Source organism: Theropithecus gelada, chromosome 20 (genome assembly GCF_003255815.1).
Source record: "Theropithecus gelada isolate Dixy chromosome 20, Tgel_1.0, whole genome shotgun sequence".
Taxonomy (NCBI): domain Eukaryota; kingdom Metazoa; phylum Chordata; class Mammalia; order Primates; family Cercopithecidae; genus Theropithecus; species Theropithecus gelada.
Genome location: NC_037688.1, coordinates 45,263,942 through 45,279,914, shown reverse-complemented (window position 1 = coordinate 45,279,914; position 15,973 = coordinate 45,263,942). Strand labels below are relative to the sequence as shown.

The 15,973-nt window shown below is 53.7% G+C and overlaps 1 protein-coding gene across 2 annotated transcripts in view; it reads right to left on the bottom strand.

Annotated features, from left to right (window-relative positions):
* Positions 1-15,973, bottom strand: part of JPH3 (junctophilin 3) — a 110,938-nt gene that overhangs the window by 68,646 nt on the left and 26,319 nt on the right. The window lies entirely within an intron of this gene.

Sequence of the window (15,973 nt, the reverse complement as noted above, 5' to 3'; positions counted from 1 at the left end):
CTCGTTATGTTGCCCAGGCTGGTTTCTAACTCTTGGGCTCAAGTGATCCTCCTGCCTCAGCCTCCCAAAGTGCTGGGATTACAGGCATGAGCCACACCACTCCTAGTGTGCTTTCTATCTTGATGAAACCTGGTGAGGTTTGTGTGGAGGCAGACAGGCCACGGTGCCTTACAACTTCTATCACCAGTGGCTGTTTCTGAACACACCTCCACCCTGCTTCTCATGGCTAGATCTTGTTCTCTCTTGGAAACCGGGGAGAGAAAAGGGAGGCATCAGAGTCTGTGGTGCAGAGTGAGGACCACAGAACACAGAGTGAACACGGAGCCCCCCGCCATGGGGACAAGGAAATGCGTCCTGGGTCAGGAGGCCAATGAGTGGCAGCTACAGGGACACAGGTGTGGGCTACACACTAAGCACTGAATGGGCTGCTCTGGGAGGCAGTGAGCTCCCCATTGCTGGAGGTATCCAAGAAGCGTGTGGAAGACCACACAGTGGACACACCATGGAAGAGATTCAAGGGCATAGGGAAGAGGCAGTGGCCCAAGACCTTCACACATAAAGTCAGCAGACGCGATATCCCCAAAAGAAGGGAGGGTGGGGACTGGAGCAGCTGCCTGTGCACCTGGGTTCTCAGCAGCACTGTTCCCATGACTGGAAAGGTAAAGGCAACCCACAAGTCCATCACCCGGTAAATGGACAGATGCCATTCGGTCTGTCCATACAATGGAACATCATTCAGCCTTGAAAAGGTAGAACATTCTCACACAGGTTGCAATGTGGATGAATGCCAAAGACATTACACAGAGTGAACTGAGCCGGGCACAAAAGGCCACATACTGGATGATTCCATGTACACGGGGTCCTCTGAGTAGTCACGCTCAGAGGTGCAAAAAGTAGAGCAGAGGGTGCAGGGGCTGGGGCGGGGCGTGTGGGGTTAGTGTTGAATAGGTACGGAGTTTTGCAGTGGGATGAGGAGAAAGTCTTGGAGATAAATAGCGATGACAGCTACCTAGCACCATGAATGTAATTAATGCCACTGAATTGTATACTTAAAAGTGGCTAACACGGTACATTTTGTATTTCTCTTACCACAATAAAATAAAAAGGAAACCCGGTCAACAGACCTGTGCCCATGTCTTGCTTTGTGAGCTGTGACTTCAGGCAAGTTTCTGGGCCCCGCTGGCCCTCAGTGTCCTCATCTATAGAGTGGAACCAAGACTCCTCATGCCACAGGTCACCGTGAGGATGACTGGGCCTCAGCACGGTGCCCAACACGGCAAACCTCAGGCCTCAACTTGTCATTCGAGCTTCTCATTGCAGCCTGGCACTAACGGAGTGGACGTGCCACCCTGGAAAGGGCTTTTGCGGGGAGAACAGAGGTCCGTCCACCACTCTTCCAGCTCACAGTAGCACAGGCTACAGACCAGAGGCCCAGAGGCCAAGATTTACTGATACGTAGGTTTTATTCATCCCCCGCTGTTTTCATAAAACATTGGAATTACCCGCCAACATCTCAAAACCAAGAGATTTTACATAAAAATTCAGCTCTCTCATGTCTCCTGAAAAATGAGAACCTGGCCACCCCTGACCTCTCTGTTAAGAGGACAAAACGGACAAGAGCTGGCAGCAGCGGCTCCCGTCCTGCCAGTCACTTTTTTTTTTTTTTCTTGAGACAGAGTCTTGCTCTGTCGCCCAGGCTGGAGTGCAGTGGTGTGAGCTCAGCTCACTGCAAGCTCCGCCTCCCAGGTTCACACCATTCTTCTGCCTCAGCCTCCTGAGTAACTGGGACTACAGGCGACTGCCACCTCGCCCAGCTAATTTTTTGTATTTTTAGTAGAGACGGGGTTTCACCATGTTAGCCAGGATGGTCTCAATCTCCTGACCTCGTGATCCACCCACCTCAGCCTCCCAAAGTGCTGGGATTACAGGCATGAGCCACCACGCCCGGCCCTGCCGGTCGCTTTTTAAACGGAGAGGCTGTAGCGGGTGGCACGTGCCGCCATCTCTTGGAGTGAAGCAGCCCTTCACTCCTGGCTGTCCCCCACCTTCCCTACCCAGGCCCCCTCCACGCACGCGCCCCTCACCAGAGGGTGGGATCCAAACTAAGTGTGGAATTCAAAGTCCTGTAGCCCCAAGTGACCTGTCCGTCCCCAGGGTATCCCCACACCCTGCCACCTTCACTCACCACCGCCAAAGGGTCCTGATCCTCCCAGACTTTTCTGTCCAAGGCTCTGTTCACACACTCTCCTCTCTCTAACTCCCACCCTCCAATCTAATCCCATGGGCTCCAAGCCAGCCCCACCCCTCCTCCACAGCACCTCCAACACCCCAGTCCCCAGGCCCACAGCCCCCATGCCCAGCACCCGCGGCATCCTGACTCAGGACAGCGGCTGGGGTCCAAGATGTTCCAGAATGTATCTTTCAGCTCAGCCACATCACGAGCCCCCAGAGGGACTTGCGGTACAGGCCCCTCATGCCCCACATGGCACATTGCCCATGGCCCAGCCAGGCAGAGGGGCGTGCAAGGATCACCAATCAAGCTACAGCCCCAAACAGAGCCCCTGAGGCTGCCTCACTCCAAGAGATGATGGCACCTGCCACACAATGCAGCTTCTTTGTTGAAAAGTGATCAGCAACGCGGCCTCTGAGGGCAGCTTCTCCAGGAGCAGAGCCTGAGCTGGGGGTCCTGTGAACGTGACTTATTTGGGGCAGGGGAAGGCGGGTGCCAGGAGGAAGGACATGGCAGCAGGGGACCAGGCTGAGTGAGGTGGTCTCAGCGGGAGGTCAGCTTCAGCCTCATCCCACTTTCAGGCCACGGGGTCAGACGTTTGTACTCCCACACTGGTCGGTCATTCTGTACCCCCAAAGTGCTTGGGGAGGCAGCTAACCTGGAGGCAAGCCCACTGCCATCAACATCGGAAGTGACCTCCGACTCCAGTGATGGGGCTCCTGCCCTCCCACCCGCTAGGCCGTGGCACCTTCTCCTGCAGGAGGCCGAGAGCCCTGCAAGCAGGGATGTGTGTGGACCTGACCCCAGGGACCCCACGAGGGATGTATGTGGACCTGACCCCAGGGACCCCACGAGGGATGTGTGTGGACCTGACCCCAGGGACCCCACGGCACCGCTGCACACCTTTCCAGAGTGTCAGCCTCAGAGGTCCCAGCACTGGGGGCAGTTGTGGTGGGCACGGGGAGAAGGCAGAGGGGGCAGCTGACTCAGAACCACCCAGCACCCCAATGCGAACCACACTGGGGGGAAACCCTGTGGCTTGCTCCATACCCGAATGCCCTTCCAGGCTGGGGTTTGTGAGGGGGAAACTGGAACTAGGCTCAGTGGGTCTCAGGGGGTGGCCCTTTACTGAGGCCAGGCCCACCCACACAGTGGCTTTCCCATGGCCAGTCCAAGCTGGGCACAGGCTGCATCACAGGGACTTTCACCCCAAGATTGCACCCTCAGCGACTGCCCCTTCCATGTGAGGGCTGTGGACAGGGCTGTCAGATAAAACACAGGATGCCCGGTAACATCTGAGTTTCAGATGAACAACATGTCGTTCTTTAGGGGACACACTGCATGGGACATACTTATATTTAAAAAGCATTTGTTGGCTGGGTGGGGTGGCTCATGCTTATAATCCCAGCACTTTGGGAGGCTGACGCAAGCAGATCACCTGAGGTCAGGAGTTAGAGATCAGGCTGGCCAACATAGTGAAATGCTGTCTCTACTAAAAATACAAAGCTAGCTAGCCATGGTGATGGGTGCCTATAATCCCAGGTACTCAGGAGGCTGAGGCAGGAAGATCACTTGAACCTGTGAGGTGGAGGTTACAGTGAGCCAAGATCATGCCACTGCACTCCAGCCTGGGCGACAGAGCAAGACTCAGTCTCTAAACAAATAAATAAATAAAAATAAAAAGCATTTGTTGATTACCTGACACGCACATGTAACTGGATGGCCTGTTTTTTTTTTGTTGTTGTTGTTTCTGAGATGGAGTCTTGCTCTGTCTCCAGGCTGGAGTGCAGCAGTGCAATCTCAGCTCACTGCAACCTTTGCCTCCTGGGTTCAAGCGATTCTCCTGCCTCAGCCTCCTGAGTAGCTGGGATGACAGGCACGCGCCACCAGGCCCAGCTAATTTTTTTGTGTGTTTTTAGTAAAGACAGGGTTTCACCATGTTGGCCAGGATGGTCTCGATCTCTGGACCTCGTGATCTGCCCTCCTCGACCTCCCAAAGTGCTTGTTAAATTGGGCCGCCCCTCAGCTGAAAGTCCAGGATGGTGGGCTGCCCCCACAAAGTGGAGGATCACCCTGGAAAGAGGAGAGGCTCACCCACTCCCCGACGTCCCTCCTCCATCAAGGGATGCTCCAGCTTACAGACACAGATGGGAACAAGAGCTGAAAAGTGAAGGCATCACGGATAAAGTGACGTGGTCCCCCCATACAGTGGAATATTCCTCAGCCCTAAAAAGGAAGGAAAGCCGGGCACCTGCTGCTTCCTGGATGAGCTTTGAGGCCGTCATGCAGAGTGGAATAAGCCAGGCTCGAAAGGACAAATCCTGTGGGATTCCACTCTCACGGGGTCCCTGGAGTCATCAGATTCACAGACATAGAAAGTAGAATGGAGGGTGCCGGGGCTGGGAGGGAGGATGGCCAGTGAGCACTTAGTGGGACAGAGTTTCGGTTTGGGAAGATGAGAAAGTTCTAGAGATGAGGTGATAATGGCATCCACCTCTAGGTTTAAGTAATGCATGAGCTGACGGAGTTCTGGCCATGCCTCCTGGCATGGAGTAACGAGGGCCGCTGGGGCCTTTCCTGCCCCGTGTTTGCAACTGCACGGTGTTGGGTTTTTGCCCCCCGTGGGAATATAGCTCTGATTTTATAAATGATATAAGAAAAGGGCTTTGGCTACACGAAAGCACATGGGCTTCATTCAGTTCTGTCGTGACTGCCTGCGTAGCCTGACCTCACCACCCCACAGCAGAGGGCACCAAAGCGCCAGGGACAGGCAGCGAGGGACAGGGCTTCCCCCAGATGGAAGCTCTGCGGGCTGGGCCTCCACACTCACCGCAGTTGCTCCTCTCCCTCCCTCCCTCAAAGCAACATCCACTGTGATGGAGCTATTGAGCGCACGCGCCTGCACCATCAGCTCGGCCACCCCCAGCCCTTTGCATTTATGCTGGATTAAGTAAACAAAAAGTCTGGTTTTTTTGTATTTTTTAGTAGAGACGGGGTTTCACTGTGTTAGCCAGGATGGTCTTGATCTCCTGACCTCGTGATCCGCCCATCTCAGCCTCCCAAAGTGCTGGGATTACAGGCTTCAGCCATCGCGCCCGGCCTGGGCTCAGTTTCTTGGCTATGCCAGCGACACCCTAGTGCTTGGCGGCCACCTGCAGCTGAGGGCAACTGAGCTGGATGGCGCAGATGCAGGACACCCCCCACCCCACCCCAGGGCACGTGGTGGAGGCCTCTCCCAAGGTCAAGATCCATAGCTGTGGGGGGCAAATCCCAGATGCCAATTCCCAAAGCCTGTTCCATCGAACCCAACTGGTCACCTGCAGAACAGACAGCTTATGTGCAAAAAGACAGGACCCAGTGCCGGGGGGACAAAGCTGCCCCGCCAGCTACCCATCCCTATGGGCCGCCGAGAGGGTCTGTCTCGGTCAGCATGGCCCCCAGAGCTAGATAATGTTCTGTGGGCTCCAGTTGCCCTGGCCCTGGGGCCCCGGAAGACAGCCCAGAGGCAGGTGGGTTGACAGGGTGCCCTGCTTCCTTCCAGACCCTCTCAGGAGGGTGTGGCTGCAGGGGATGTCGGTGCTGCCTCCACACACAGGTACCCCAGTTCTGCTGCCACCACCTCACCCACCGATGGCCCAAACACGGTGAGACACAGTCGGAAGACGTGGGTGGACCCCCGGTGAGGACCAAACCCCCTAAACCTTGCCGGTGAAACACCGACTAGAACCACCACAGACTCGCAGAGAGCAGACGAGATGAGGCCACCAGCAGGTGTCACTCGAGCCGCAGCTGTGTCCCCGCAGGGCTGTACCCCTCCCTTCCTGTTCTGCCAGGCTGGCGCCGCCTGAGAAGCTGCATTCCTAATGCTCAGGGGACCCGCTCGGAGATCCTCTGGGACGGTCAATCAGCACCTGGCCTGCATGGTCAGCAGCATTGTCTGGGTCCAAAAGCCAGAGCCCTGGGCCAGGACAGCCCCTTGGCGGGCCTTGTGGGTAAGTGTGGCCAGCAGGCTCTTGCTGTTGCCTGTCTCTCGCCAGGGCCCGCACATCTCACACACTTGTTTATTTTCCTCCTCTGAAGCCCCACCCGTCAGCTGACATTCTTTCCAAAACATTAGTTTCAGAGCCCGGGCTCCCAGCTGGGGAGAGCACAGCCCCCACCCTCAGAGGTGACTCAGAAGTGGCTCCTGTGGGCTTCCCATGGCCTCCCCGTTCCCAGATCCGACACCCCTCTGGCCGGCCCATATCGACCAGCACCCATCTTCCACTTGAGCCGCTTTGGCTGGGTTTCTGTCCCCTGTACCCACTCTCTGCCCAAGATGCCCCGGAACAGACCCCTGTCCTTGGGGTCTTCGCCTGTTGTGCCCCATCCGGGACCCTCGCAGCAACCAGGCCCCGGGCACAGGTCCAATGTGACGGTGAGAGCCCTACACTGGCCCACAGAGGGCATTCACAAAGCTCCAGGGCTTTCTCCACGGATGGCCCCCATGCCCCACGCCTGTCCCTCCTGCCTCTCTGCACCTGCTTTGTCCCCAGCTGCAGGGAGCCCCATCCGTTGCATGGCTGTTTCACAAGCACATCAATTACAAGCTAATCCTATGCCGCAAGGTATTCAGGTCACTCCTCCGTTTTCATAGCTAATCTTTACATGATGTTAAACTTTATCCTTTGGATAAATTCCTAGAATGAAATTGCTTGGTCAAAAGGAAGGTTTTGGTGTTAGTTTTTAAGAAATTACCCTCAGAAAAGACTCTAAGAGAGAATGTCCCCTACACTGTTACTACGAACACTAGATAGTTTTTTATTTTTCGAGATGGAGTCTCATTCTGTCACCCAGGCTGGAGTGCAGAGGTGTGATCTTGGCTCCGTGCAACCTCCGCCTCCTAGGTACAAGCGATTCTCCAGTCTCAGCCTCCCGAGTAGCTGGGACTACAGGCGCCCGCCACCACATCCAGCTAATCTTTGTACTTTTAGTAGAGACAGGGTTTCACCATGTTGGCCAGGATGGTCTCAAACTGCCCTCAGGTGATCCACCTGCCTTGGCCTCCCAAAGTGCTCCGATTACAGGTGTGAGCCACCGCGCCCAGCCCATCAGTTAATTTTTTTGTTGTTGTTAATCTTAACGGAGCTCTGAATAGTGATGTCTGCTGGAATTTGCTATGGGCTTAATTGCATTTCTCCAAAATGCATATGCTGAAGTCCTGCCCACCCATCCCCCCACCCTCTGCCACCTTAGAATGTCACCTTCTTTGGAGATAGATAAGGTCTTTAAACCGGTGGCTGAGGTAAAGATGAAGGCACTGGGGGCCCTAATCCAACAGGACTGGTGTCTTTCTAAGAAGGGACTCAGAGGTATACAGAGGGACAAGCCCATGAAGACAAAGAAGAACCAACTCTCCCGGCACCTTGACCTTGACCTTCCAGCCTTAGAACTGCAAGGAAATAAACTGTGGTTTAAGCCACGCTGTCTGTGGCATTTTGTGATGGCAGCCCAAGAACACAGAATTCTTAGTCTCTAGCGAGGTGATTAACTATATAAATAATGAAGCACAAGTTAGGACAGGAGAGGTGTAGCGGCTCACACCTGTAATCCCAGCGCTTTGGGAGGCTGAGGCAGAAAGACTGCTTGAGCCCCAGAGCTCCAGACCAGCCTGGGCAACACAGCAAGACCCCGTCTCTACCAAATTTTTTTTTCTTTTTTTTTTTTTTTTTTGAGACGGACTCTCGCTCTGTCACCCAGGCTGGAGTGCAGTGGCCGGATCTCAGTTCACTGCATGCTCCGCCTCCCGCGTTTAAGCCATTCTCCTGCCTCAGCCTCCCAGGTAGCTGGGACTACAGGTGCCGCCACCTCGCCCGGCTAGTTTTTTGTACTTTTTAGTAGAGACGGGGTTTCACCTTGTTAGCCAGGATGGTCTCGATCTCCTGACCTCGTGATCCACCTGTCTCGGCCTCCCAAAGTGCTGGGATTACAGGCTTGAGCCACCGCACCCGGCCTTTTTTTCTTTTTGTTTTTTTTTTTTTTTCTGAGACAAAGTCTCTCTCTGTTGCCCAGGCTGGAGTGCAGTGGCATGATCTCAGCTCACTGCAACCTCCACCTCCCAGGTTCTAGCAATTCTGCCACTTCAGCCTCCCGAGTAGCTGGGATTACAAGTGCACACCTCCATGCCTGGCTAATTTTTGTGTTTTTAATAGAGATGAAGTTTCACTATGTTGGCTAGGCTGGTGTTGAACTCCTGACCTCAAGTGATCCACCCGCCTCAGTCTCCCAAAGTGCTGGGATTACAGGTGTGAGTCACTGCACCCAGCCACAGTTTTGTTTAAATTAGTGTGTGTAGTGGTGCACACCTGTAGTCCAGTTGTTTCAGCCCAGGAAGGGCTGGAGCCGAGGAGGTTGAGGCTGCAGTGATCATGCCACTGCACTCCAGCCTGGATGACAGAGCAAGACTCCATCTCTTAAAACAAAGTTAGGACAAACCAAGAAAAAGGATAAAAAGCCAGATTGCTAAAAAATATAAATAATGAATGAAAAGAAGAGAGTTTTTTCTCCTTCTGCAGAACCCAGGAAGAAAAGTTTCTAGGCAAACAGAATCAGACAAGCCTACCCCAGAGGCACCAGGCAGAGGAGGGTCGGAGGAGGGTCGGGGGAGGCACAGGAGTGCTAGGGAAGTGCTCTTTTTTTCGCCAATGCTTCAGCAGGCACTGAGAAAGTGCTCATTCTGAACTGAGAGACCCTGCCTGCTTCCCCACCCAAACAGGAGAATTACTTCATCCAGGAGAGAGATGGAGAATTCCTCTGAAAAAACAGACTGCAGCCAGAAACGAAGGCTGCCACACAAAGTTTCCACTCAGCTTTTTGGTACCTCACTTTCATACATGAACAGTCAACCATCCTCAGACATAAGGAGAAGCCCTGGCAGGGAAGAAAAAGACCAAAACATACAAATAAGTGGGGGAAAAAAAAGGGGAAATCAAAAAATGCAGCAGGTGGGAGAAGACATTGAGGGACCAGGGTTTAAATTCTGAGATAAAATACAAAATGAGAATAAAATGCTATTTAAAAGGAAAGACTAGGGGAAAAAGCTCCTGGAAATTAAAAGTATAATAGCTAAAAGAAATGTTTTGGTAAATGAGCTGGAAGATAAAAATCAAGAAAATCTTTCAGACACTAGAACAAAAAAAGAGGTAGGCAAAACAGTAAGAAAATTAAAGGATTCATCCAGAACACCCAAACTCTAAATATCAGGAGTTCTAGAAAGCAGGAAAGGAAAATAAGCAAAGATTTAAACAAGAAAGTCTCCTGGAATGGAGGGGTGTGAGCGTCCAGACTGGAGGGCTCACAGATACCACACAATGAGGGGAGAGACACCCAACCAAGACACAGTGGCATGACATTCAGAACTCAAACAACAAAGACCCTAAATGCTTCCAGAGAAAACCAAAAACAGATCACAAATGAAGGACCGAGAATCAGAACAGCATGGGCTTTTCAAGGGCAACACTGAACCTAGAAGTCAGTGGGAAACTGCACCTCCACTGCCCCAAATTAACAGCAAAAATGATTTTCAACCTAGCATACTATGCATACCAATTTATCAAATAATCAAGCCACAGAAACTGTATCTTCCTTGCATCTTTTCTTAGGAAGCTACTCCAGGATGTGCTCCACTCAAATGAGGGAGGAAACCATGAAAGAAGACATGAGGAGGCCGGGCGCGGTGGCTCAGAGGAGGTGAGACACAGGAGAGGTGAAGGAAATATCCAGGAAGACAGGGGAAGAATTGGGAAGAAGGCAATCAAACGATAAACAAACGTATTTGTACGTTTGTGTGTATTACTGAGAGAATCTGGCAGGTTTGCTCAAGTGCAAGCTGCATTTGAGAGGTGTTTCACTGAGCAGCTGGAAGCTGAAAAAAGAATTAACTGGTGATTTAAAGAAAACTGCAATTGAAAAAAAGCGAGATAATTACTAACTCAAGCTATGCATGAGAAGTGTACAGAATCAGACTCCATTGCCTGGCTCAGCAGTAAGCAATACTCACATAGTCATAATGAAAAACACTGAGTTATGGATTTAACAAAAAAAAGCAACATAGCAATATTGAGATAGCAGGGAGAGGATGGGGGTTTAAGAGGTTGAAAATCTCCATCTACTACAGTAGGAAGTCAACAGATAATGGCTAAAAGTGAGCATGAGCTCAGGAAGCGGCAATCACACACACTTGGAAACATGGTGGTCTCTGAAAACAAACGATTTTTGCTCCAACCTCTAATTTGTTTTTAGCACCAAATGACACCTTAAACTATGGGCACATAGTATCTCAATAAGGATTAAAAATGTTAGAAAAGGGGAAGGAAAGATGCATTTATGAGAAGATTCTCACAATAGTGATAGTAACCTCATTTTTCCAGCCACAGAAACTAAGGCTCAGAGGGGACTCATGTTGTCGAGGTGGGTGAAGACCTGAGCCCAGCCTCGATGCACAGTCCTGCTCCCCATAGAGGACTGGCTGGCAGATGCCCTGTCCTTGCGTATTTGGAAGTATGCTGGGGAATGCCAGGAAGGGGCAGGTCCAGGATCTCCTCAGAAGGACAAGGGGAGAGGAGTCAGCAGGGGTGGTGTCAGAAGGTCTGCAGATGAGGGCGAGGAAGATGATTGTGACAGGGTGCACATGCCAGAGGCCAAAAGCACCATGTGCAGACACCATCTCCCTAGGGTGGGAGGTGCCAGGAACAGCAGCTGACCCCAGAGGTGGGCAGCAAATAGGACCCAGGTGCGTCTTCACCCCGAGGAGAGTAGCAAATAGGACCCGGGTGTCTTCACCCCGAGGAGAGTAGCAAATAGGACCCAGGTGCGTCTTCACCCCGAGGAGAGTAGCAAATAGGACCCGGGTGTGTCCTCACCCCGAGGAGAGTAGCAAACAGGACCCAGGTGCGTCTTCACCACGAGGAGAGTAGCAAATAGGACCCAGGTGCGTCTTCACCCCAACCAGGTGAGAAGGGATTTGGAAGGCCAGTGCCTCCAGTGTGGGGGCTAAAGGTTCACTAATCTGTGCTGTGGGGACGAGAGTCAACTGAGTGGAGCAGCCACACCCCAAGCGGCTTCCAGAGTGGACTCTGGGCAACGTTTTTACCTTGCTGCTTCTACTCTCCACATTGGTTCATTGCACTAGGTCTTTTTTTTTTTTTTTAACTTTTCCTTTTTAAAAAATACTTTAGAGCAGTTTTAGCTTTAGAGAAAAATGAGTGGAAAGTACAGAGAGTTCCCATCTACTGTATCCCCTCGCCCCCCACTTCCCCTGATATTAGCATCTTGTACATCTGTCACAATTGATGGGCCAAGACGGATACGTTATTAACCAGAGCCATGGTTTTTCATCAGGGTCCACGCCTTCCATGGGTGTGCACAAAGGCATCCAGACATATACCCGCCATTAGAGTATCTCAGAGGAGTTTCACTGCCCTACAAATCTCCAGGGTTCCACCTGTCCGTCCCTTCCTGCCCCCAACCCTGGGCAACCACTGATCTTGCCACTTTCTCCAGAGTTCTGCCTCTTCCAGAATGCCATCTAGTTGGAACCCCATGGGATGTGGCCCCTTCACACGGGCTTCTCCCGCTGAGCAGCATACATGAAGGCTGCTCCGCGTCCTCACGGCTGTTTGCTTATCCACTTCCCTATTCAATGGCAACTTTGTTGCTTCCGACTTTGGGCAATTACAAATAAAGGGAATGTCTTTTTCACATCCAAATTAAAAAAAAAAAAAAAACCCCACAAAGATGGGATGGCCAAATCTCAGAATAAAGAGCATTCTTTTAAATCAAATATACGTTTTTACCGAAACTCCTGCGTCAGCTGCTTTTTGTTTTGTAGTGGGGAAAGAAAAACCTTCATGAGCCACCCCAGCAGTAGCCCAGCAGTCAGGAACCCCAGCTGCCGTCTCTGAAGGACATGGTCTGCTGGCATTTGCTGAGCACTTGTGAAATACCAAGACAGCAGCATGCATGGTGTCACTTCCCCATGGCACACAGAGCTCAGAGAGGTGAGGTCACTTGCCCAGGGCCACACAGCAACAAGAGGTGGAGACCTGAGCCCTCCCCACAGGGTTAGCCCTGGAGCCTGGAAGGAGGCTTGGAGACTCTGGACCCAGCCCTTCTGTTTCCCCCTCATCCCTGACATGGAGGAAGCCCCATACCCAGTAACCCTGGCTGATTTGTGGACCCAGGGCAAGGCTTAGAAGTGGGGCTCATCTATAGACCCTACCGGACACCCTGTCCACTGGGAGCACAGTGACCCCCAATATTCCCACCAGCCCTGAGCATCCTCCCAGCCACACCTGCTGGGGACCGACTGCTTTCTCTTACCCCGATCTCACCCGGGAAGGCTAGGGTCTCCCACCTACCATGAAGGCTGACGCCGCCAAAGCCACTCACCATGCATCCGGGCCACGCTAGGGGTTTCCAAAGGCCACTGAATCGATTCTCGCACAGCCCAGCGAGGGAGACATTAGCATGTTATTGTGCCCATTTTACAGATGCCAACACCGAGTGATGAGGTTAAGACACTTGCCCAGGTGCTAACATCGGGGAAGCATCTGAGCCAGGACCCCTAACAGGCACGTCTGCTTCCAAAACCCACACTCTGTATGAATATTCTTTACTGCCACTGGGCAACAGAGCAGGCGAGGCCAACACCCACGAAGGCCAACTCCAGCTCTGATCACGACCCGGCCCCACCCAGCCCCTCCCTCACTCAAGAGGGCAGACACCAGTGAGGGGGGGCTCACTCGGAAGTGCGGCAGCTGGGGAGGGCACCGCCCAAGGTGGCAGCCCTGTGCCCAGCATGGGGGCTCTGGTCACTGAGGGCCAGCCTGTCCTGGGCCATGGAAGGGTCCTGCTGCTTCTTCTGACCCGCCCACGCCAGTGCCGTCCTCTCCGGGTGAGCAGATTAGGTGCACAGGCTCAGGAGACCTGGGCGTCCTGCTGGCTTCTGAATTTTAGCCTCGTGCACGCCTTGTGGGGCCTGGGAGAGCGGGAACTGCCCCTTGCCCCCAACCCCGGCTTTCTCCCTCCTCCCTGGGGTGTGAACCCAGGGGAGGCAGGGACAGGACACAGCACAGAAGGGCGTCCCTCCCAGTCCTGCCCCACCCTGACCCATGCTCCCCTCACTGCCCGCTGCAGAGCTCTGATGTTGGGAACGCTCACGCAGGGGGCGGTGGGGTCCACGGGCTGGCCTGGCAGATAGCAGAGTTAGTGGAAACCCCTGCGAGGCGCAGGGTGGAATGCAGGGTGCCTGACTGATGCTGTTACCTGTGCAGAGATGGCGCCATGGGGCAGGACTGGCCCCTCTCCAAGGAGAAGATTCCCCAACACACACACACCACCCGCCGGCATGGGCGGAAGTCAGGCAAATCTGAGCTCGGCTCCTGGCTGTTAGCTTCCTAGCCACGTGACCTCAGAAACTAGTCCTTGACTTCTCTGAGCCTCACTTTCCCCATCTGCAAGATGGGGATAAAAATCAATCCCTCCAAGCTACAAAGGAGCACAGCAAAGGGGTGAGAGCCTGGGAGCTGCAGCCAGATGCCTGGCACCAACAGCAGTCACGGTCCCCTCACTGTCCCTGCCTATAAAACAAGGACCACAATCTCCACCTCCAAGGGCACTGGAACGGGTCTGCATTTACACAGCACGTTAGACACACTGGGCACGAGGCCCGCACCGTGTGTCTGGTACATAAAATCCATGGGTGGTCTCGGTGGTCTAACCCGTGAGCACGTAGAGGCCTACAGAAGGTTCTGGAGACTGCTGCTGTTATCGTGACAGTGGTACCACCTGAGAACTCTGAAATGCAGGCGCTGCAGCGGATTTTCAGCTCACTCCAACAGCTGCATCCAGGAACTGGGGCTGGGGCCCTACAACGTGGGTTTAACAACCTCCAGGAGCCCCGACGCTCCTCAAGCTGAGCCACGGCTCTAGCGCAGAGGCTTGAATTGGAATCACCTGGAGAACTTTGGCAACTAATGACAGGCCTCACCGTCCCACCCAGAGATGCTGATTCGGCGGGGCTGGGGGAGGCCCGGGCTCAAGGCGTTTAAGAGCTTCCCAGGTGATTCTTATTTCAAAACCAACCACGTTTTTAAATTGTCTTTTAAAAAATACATTTTTAAAAATAAATAGAGATGGGCCCTCACTATGTTGTCCAGGCTGGTTTTGAACTCCTGGCCTCCAGACATCCTTCCACCTTACCCTCCCCAAAGTGCTGGGATTACAGCCATGAGCCACCATGCCCTCCTCTATTTACATGATCTTTCAGGATCAGCAGTCTTGTGGCTGAAGAGCTGTGCGTGAGTGAAGCTCATGTCTTCTCTTGAGAATCCCTTGGCCCCAGCCGGCACCTGCTCCCGCCACTTTCCCTCGGAACATCTGCATTTCCAACCATCCCAACCTTCCCAAGGGTCAGGGTTCTGGACGTGCACAACCCCATAGGCTGGGTAGCTCTGTGTGGCGGCCTCAGGCTGAGGACGGCGTGGGAGGGAGGCCGCCAACTCGGGGCGTGGCCTGGAGCAACAGACTCAGGCAGGCCCATGGGTATGGGGAGCTATGAGCCGGCACCTTAGGGAAAACCCGGGCACAGAGGCCCCCACACCACTAGGAGCCTGTCTCTGGGCCCCAGGTGAAACCTCACAGGCCTCAGTCTCCTGGGCACTGGGCTCAACGGCCGTGGTGGTGCTGGGAGGAGAACCCAGTCCTCTTGGAGGACTCGGGGTCAGAGACAGAGGCAGGCTGGTGGGAGTCGTGTGCTCAGGCTCCGTGCGAAGCCACCAGGGTACAAATCCCAGCTCCATGGTGATAACCATGCAGCCTGGGGCTAGTTAAGCAACCTCAGTCTGCACATGTGCAAAATGAAATATTATAGGATAAAAGATTCTTACCCCACAGGGCTGCCTTGAAGACCCAGTTACTAAGCACAAAACAACAGGAGTGGCCTCACAGACATTAGACCCCAGCCCCGCTGTTGCTCTTGGCACCCCCAAGGAGGCTCCTCCCCCACCAAACACCTGTTGTAGGGTAAACGCCCCGGATAGCAGTAACTTTCGCATAATCCAAGAACAACCTGAGCTAAGGAATCCGGGAGTGGCCAACCTGGAGAGTCCCTCCTTGGCTCTGAGGAACCTCTGAGCCCCTGGCCTGTCCCGTGGAACACGCGCTGTTGCAGGGGCTTGAGGCCCTGAGTTTTGGGTTGAATGATGGTTGCCAGGTGGAGGTTGTTAGGGGAGGGTATGGGGTGAACATGCCATGTGAACTTCATGTGAACTGTAAGCCGCTGCAGTTCTCCCATCGCCGCACTCCCCTCCCCACCCCGTGGCCTGCAATAAACCCCGGGTCTCCTTTGCTAGCCCTAGGTCACTTCTTCAGCCCTTGAACCCTGTGTTGTACCCACTGGTGTTGACAGGGGTTTGGCACAACATTTGTTACAGCCTCATGAAGGTCCCCCAGGAATCCCCGTTAGATCCTCATGTCCCCCTCCGGGTCTGTGCTCTGAGACAATGGGCAGCGGGTGGGGCCGGTCCTCCTCCTCCTCCTCGCCACTTCCTTCTCAGGACCTCGGCTGCAGCGTGCATGCTGGCCCTGCTTCTCCTGCTCAGGGGGCCCCTCTGCGAAAATGGCCAGTGACCCTGCAGCACCGAGGGCAGGGTTCAGACCTCTCACGTGCGTGCCCAGCGGCTGACGATGGGGCTGGGTCCAGGC